We start from the raw sequence: 6,000 nt of genomic DNA on the forward strand, positions 1-6,000 counted from the left end.
ATATATAGCATCTAAAATAGCTGTACTCAATCCCTTTCAATTTGATAATAATAGATATATCATCAAAATAAACCCAAATAATATTTAAAATGACTTTATTGTATATAAACTCATGAAATACATTAAATAAACACATGCTGAAGACTTAATTCTCAATTTCCAGTAATATTTACCTTTTATATTTCAACAGGAACAGACTGGGGAGATCATTTAGTCCTGGGCCATAGAAAGATGAAGGAAGAACAGACAAAAAAGATTAATCTAATAATGTTTTTGCAGCGACCAAAAGAGAAAATTGGGGTCATAGTTGAAAGTTCTGAACTAAGTAGAGAAGAATGTAAAATATTTGTATATGAAACATTAAAGATGGAAGGTTTGATTTGTTAAAATTGCGATTGATTTTTAAATTTTAGGATATCGATTCCTGTCAAATAGGATATGACAGGCAAATCAACTTAAATTGAGAAAGTCTCAGATTTGCAGTTCTTTTACACATTTGGTGCCGCTTTGCGAGAAGGAAATTTGAAGAGTCATTAATAATCTATAATATTAACAGCATGTTGTGTCTTTAGAGTTGATTAAAAGAAACTTCCAATAGATCACAGTGTCAGAATGCTGCCAGAAACACACAGTACCTTCACATTCATACAGACTTTTTTCCTCATTTTATTTAATGTAACTTTTTGTATAATTTTATATGGGTATCAGATAGAGACGGAAACCTTGTAGAGCTATTAACCCTTGTAGAGCTTGTCCTTGTCCTTGCCAGGTAAGGAAAACTGATCTCTGTCCTGCATTCATTCATGAAAAACATCTCATGTTACATTCTCACGGATCCACTTAACAGTCCCTCCTCCTCTTTCACTTGTATAAGCATGCCAAGTCTTCCTTTAAAATAAAATACATAATTCAAAGATGGTGCATGAAGGTAAAGAATTACATTAAGTTTTTAAATGTGAGAATGTAAGGTGGTGGATGTTGCAGGGCACTGTGATCTCTCACAGAGAATTTTGATTTTATGCCTGATTTTTTAAATCTAGTTTGTTCCTAATCTGATCAGAAAGGTTTGCCGTGCCTCTTTGGTCCTTCCTGACCTGAGAGATTAGAACATGAAGCCTTTCATTTTTATTCAATAGGGTCAGTCATGGAGACAACTCATAATAGCTTTTGCTTCACCCACTTATAAATCATTCTTTTTGTTCTGAATAAAGTATATTGTTGGCTTTATGATGTCAATAACACAAATAGAAAAAACATACATATTAAGTATTCACACCTGCTTGAACTTTTTGCATTTTAGTCATGTTACAACCACTAACTGTAACGTTTTTTTACAGGGAATTCATGTGACAGAGCTACCTAGTCATGTCCAACCCTCTTGAGACAATACCTGTAGAAGCACCTTTTCTGACTATTACAGGTGCAGGTCTTTTTGGATATATTTCTACCAGCTTCACACATCTGAAGACTGACATTTGTGCCCATTTTTCTTTGCAAAATGGCTCAAATTTATACATTTTGCATATACATTTTGTACAATGGATGACGTAAAAACAAATTACAATTATTAGTTGTAAAACAGGGGAAAGGGAATCTGGGTGATAGTTGAAGCAAGTTCCTTGGCCTATTGGTCTGTGTCAAAGTCTCACACAAAGCAGCTGCTGCTATTTTCCTTTCTTTCCTGGCAGGTCCTTTGATCAGGGACTGATGATGGTGCCCCATACAAAGCTGGAAACAAAAGGAGAAAGAGCCTTTTATACAGTGGCCCCTTAGACTCTGGAACTCTCCTCCTTCGGAGTAGACATTAGTAAACTCTGACGTTTCTTTTAAAATGCAGTTATAATATATGCTTTTAAATTTCCTTATAAAATATTTCTATTGTTAATTTAATGTATTTTTTAATCTGGGCTTCTTGTATCAGTCTATTTTGAAGACCTTTGTGATTTTTATATCTTGGAAGGTGCTACATAAATAGAGTTTTGCACCAATTGCAAACTCCACTCAGTACCATCATCATTACTGTCAAGCTGCGAACAAATAAAAGAGTTATTTGAAATTATTAGGCGATAAATAGGCAGGTTTTGCTAAATCATACAGATGAATGTGTAGAAATAGGTATTTTGCACTAAATTGCAGTATTACTTAATGGAAAATGTGTCGCAAAAAGATATCTAACTAAAACTGAATGGAAGGTAAAATTTAGGTTTGAGATGGCTTTTGGGAGAGAGTTCAAATAATACTAATTAAAGTAAAACCCATAGTTGCAAAATAAATAAAAGTGTAGGCGCACCATGTACTGAGTCTGTTTCCCCACAGTTCGTCATCCTGAGTTTGATTCCCTGTTTAGGATATTCACTACATGTCTTTCCTCTTCTCTCTGCCTCTTTCCTGTTGCTGCAAAATCATAAACTTCATATATTAGATGAGATGCATTCATACTGTAGCGACCATCAAGTTCCATTCTTTTGGTCGCTTCTGGGTTTGGGTGGATCCAGGTTCCAACGTGCTTACAAATAATATCCAGACTGCCAAATATGTTGGGGAATGCTCCCATTTATTGAACAGCTTGCAAGGTTGTATTGTTTAATCCACTGAGCTCTAACACAACACAAGAAAAACCGTAGGACCTTCCCTCACCCAAACCTTCAGCCTTCTCACCTCTGCACCTGTATAACGTTTACCCCACACCGCCACCAGTGGTAGAACCAAATATAGGTCAGTGTGAAAACCAGCGTGAAAACACCACCCAAAACAAACCAAATAAAATAAATCAAACCCAAGACCCATAACCCAACAACAAGACCATGAACGGCTCCTACACATATTATGAACAAGTTAATGAATAAGATCTGAAGCTACAGCACTATTCAATTTCAGTGGCACCATCTTCCAGATCTGTAATGTTCCTGGAGTGCAGATGCAGGGTGTCAGGGGCTCAAAGATAGGGTAAAGGTAAGGGAAACGCTTTGGTGCATGCCAGGCCAGGCGCTATTTTCTGAAACCAGGTTTTTTGGGTCTTTTCAGCTTTAGGAAAGTTTATGACAACCTAATCAATTTCTTAATTTCTTTTCTTCAAGAAGTTAACCTTATCAAACATCAGTGCTATTGGTAAAATATATGAATGTCTCTTTCTACCAGGTAATTCTGTATTTCTGAACACCCTAAACATTTTAAATATGATAATAAACTTATGCATTGGTTCTAAAAAAAACAATGCATTTGTTTTTTCCCCTTATTAGTGTGGAATCTTACTGTAAACACATTGTTTTGCTAAAGTATTCCTTATCCTGAAACTTTGTAACTTCACATGACAACCACAAACCTGAAAGTAGTTTATTAGGATTTATGATGAAAGACCAAGTAATGCATAATTGTAAAATGAAAGGAAAAAATGTATAGCTTTTAAATTTTTTTACAAAGCATTCAGTACCTTTTGTTTGGATACCCCTAAATGAAGTCTCCTAATTAGTCATTAGAAATCACCTGTGCACCCAGAAGCTAAAAAGAGGTCCATCGGAACTCTGGAGTAGCTGCAGAGATCCATTGCTCAAGTGAGACAATCTGTTGACAAGATAAGACAACCATCAACAAATCTGGCCTTAATGTAACAGTGAAAAGAAAAAAGCTGTTGTTGAAAGAAAGGGATAGATGATAAGGACTGACCCAATGTGAGCCTGCAACTCTTTGCTTCCATCAGAAGTGGGTGTTTAGTGTAGCAGGTGTAGGGTTTCCCACTTCGGGCAGTCCAATAACGGAGGACCAGGATGTTGGAGTTTCTTGCCCTCCGTTGCTTTGGCCCCCTGGTCCCTCCCACCACACTAAGGCCTTTGGGGCCCCTCCATCCCAGGAGCAGGACAGCATCAGATATTGCTGAGTGTTTGTGACATAGGCAAAGCACACTGGTTCTGTAGGTGGAATATCTGTAGAAGAAGTAAAATGTAAGGATCTAAATTTACAACATGAATGTCCTCTTTGATTCACTTTTTAGGGTTGCTTCTATTTTTTAATACTGGTACTTACATGTGCGTGTGCTGCATTCTGCCAGCTGTTTTCTTGCAGGATACGCACTTCTTGTACTTCTGTCTCAGACCTACATTTTCCCTAAACTTTCCCACATAAAGTCTACCACTTGGTGGGACCCACAGCCATGGATTTCAACATTAAACTCCGGTACAAACTCTTCTGGAACTTTTCAAAATAAATTGCATTAACCTACTTCCAGCACAACTTAGGAATTGGGGGTAACAGCGGACTTCCCATGATGCCTCTGTCTGAAAAAGAGCACCCCCTCTCCAACAAGCTGATCTCTTTCCACACAGCCTCTAGTGGGACCGGTCAGGGGAGGCCTAGCGCGCTGATGTGTGCTGATGTGATGCTGGCAAACAGACATAAACTCTTCAAACTGGATCCAAGAGTGTCATACGATCATCAATCATATGCAAAGATAAGTACAAATGAAACACTGTCTGTGTATCCGGTATTTTCATTCATTAACGGGGGTAATTAAGGTACAAGCATTGCTTGACTTTCTCTCCGAGCCCTTTAGGAGCGGACAGCCAGGCCGCCCAGCTACAGCTCCGGAGCTAACCCTTTTGTTCAGAACGAACGCACCTTCAACCCCCCGCGAAGCTACCGAGCTAACCGCTTTTTGACTTTCTTCAAACTTCACACTTGGACAACATTTCCTCACCAAGGTTCATGAGGTTAAGTGTTTTGGGCAGAGACAGATTTAGGATGAAATGATCTGAACGTTTGTAATTTTATGAATTTTTGTTTGTGTGAAACTCAGCTATCTTGGTGCTAGCAGGATATCTGCAGCACACGTGCCGGTTTGTGTTCTTTGTATGTTTTTAAAGTTAAGACAAACTTTATTTAAAGGGGGATTTTAAACAGAATATTGATCATAATGCGCCATCTGCGCTTATGCATTTTAACCCTTATCTTAACTGAGGTATTTTAAAGGTATGTGCTTGTTTCTGGTGCTAAACTATCCGCTTCTTTGTTAGCTCAACTGCTAATCGGTAAGAACACGTGCTTGCTGCTAAAGAGTATTTAACAGAAAGGTTGTTAGTTTTCAAGCTAGTGAATAATAGTCCCTGAACATAATTTACTAGATTTGATAACGAAGTAAACACCATTAAGCCCCATTTCTCCAGAAAGATTTGGCTCTTTTCCAAAATACTCTCTTAATAATATTTCTTCAAATATTATTTCAATAAATAAAAGCAGCTAATTAGACACCGTTGAGAAATGCTCATCCAGAAGGTTGGTTTTATTCAGTAGATCGTTCTTTAAAACATTATTTTATTAAAATAATATTTTATGATCTTGCATTGTGAATGGTTGTCAAAACGTTTGCTGATTATTGCTTAAATTAGTTCCAAGACTAACTTAACTTCACTTCCAGATTCTTCAAGATAATCCTTGGTTCTCAAGCATAAACATTGCATGGTAATGTTGCATCATTCTTTTGATCACGATTTTCAACCATCTTGAAACAACTTGTTTATATTGTACATAGCCCATTAACCTTCCCTATTCTTTAATTCTGCTTGGTAGTTTAGTTGGATTGTTTTAGCATAGTAAAGAGTTTGTTGATTGAAATATGTTTGACTTTGAGTTGACTTATTTTTGTTAATAAATTCTGGTATTTTAAGAAATTGTGTGAATTCATTCCATATATGTACAGAGTTTATGCTGTTCAATAATGTCAGAGCTCGTCTCACACCTTTCTATTTTGTCCTAATACCATCGCCTTACTGGGCTGGTATTCACAGGACAACCCTTAACAGACCGAAATATTATTTGATAAAATATTAATATTAAATAATCTCAGATTCATAATTTCAACACACTAAATCAGGTTATTACCATCCTTAAAAAAGATTGCCAGAACAGAGGGTTTCCTGTCAATCAACTTTTCCCGTGAAGTATATAAAGTAAAAACATGAACTAGCTATTCTAAACAGTAGGTTTTAAACTGAAAACATCAAAAGGAAA

General features: G+C 36.7%; 1 long non-coding RNA gene across 1 annotated transcript; it reads right to left on the reverse strand.

Annotated features, from left to right (window-relative positions):
• Window positions 1-2,533: 2,533 nt before the first annotated feature.
• Window positions 2,534-4,483, reverse strand: LOC124876071. The gene is made up of 2 exons (XR_007040201.1): window positions 3,664-4,483; window positions 2,534-3,561 (listed from the first exon to the last, which is right to left on the reverse strand). It is a non-coding gene; the product is annotated as an uncharacterized LOC124876071 (long non-coding RNA).
• Between the last annotated feature and the right edge of the window lie 1,517 nt (window positions 4,484-6,000).

Source organism: Girardinichthys multiradiatus, chromosome 11, assembly GCF_021462225.1.
Source record: "Girardinichthys multiradiatus isolate DD_20200921_A chromosome 11, DD_fGirMul_XY1, whole genome shotgun sequence".
In the NCBI taxonomy this organism is placed as follows: domain Eukaryota; kingdom Metazoa; phylum Chordata; class Actinopteri; order Cyprinodontiformes; family Goodeidae; genus Girardinichthys; species Girardinichthys multiradiatus.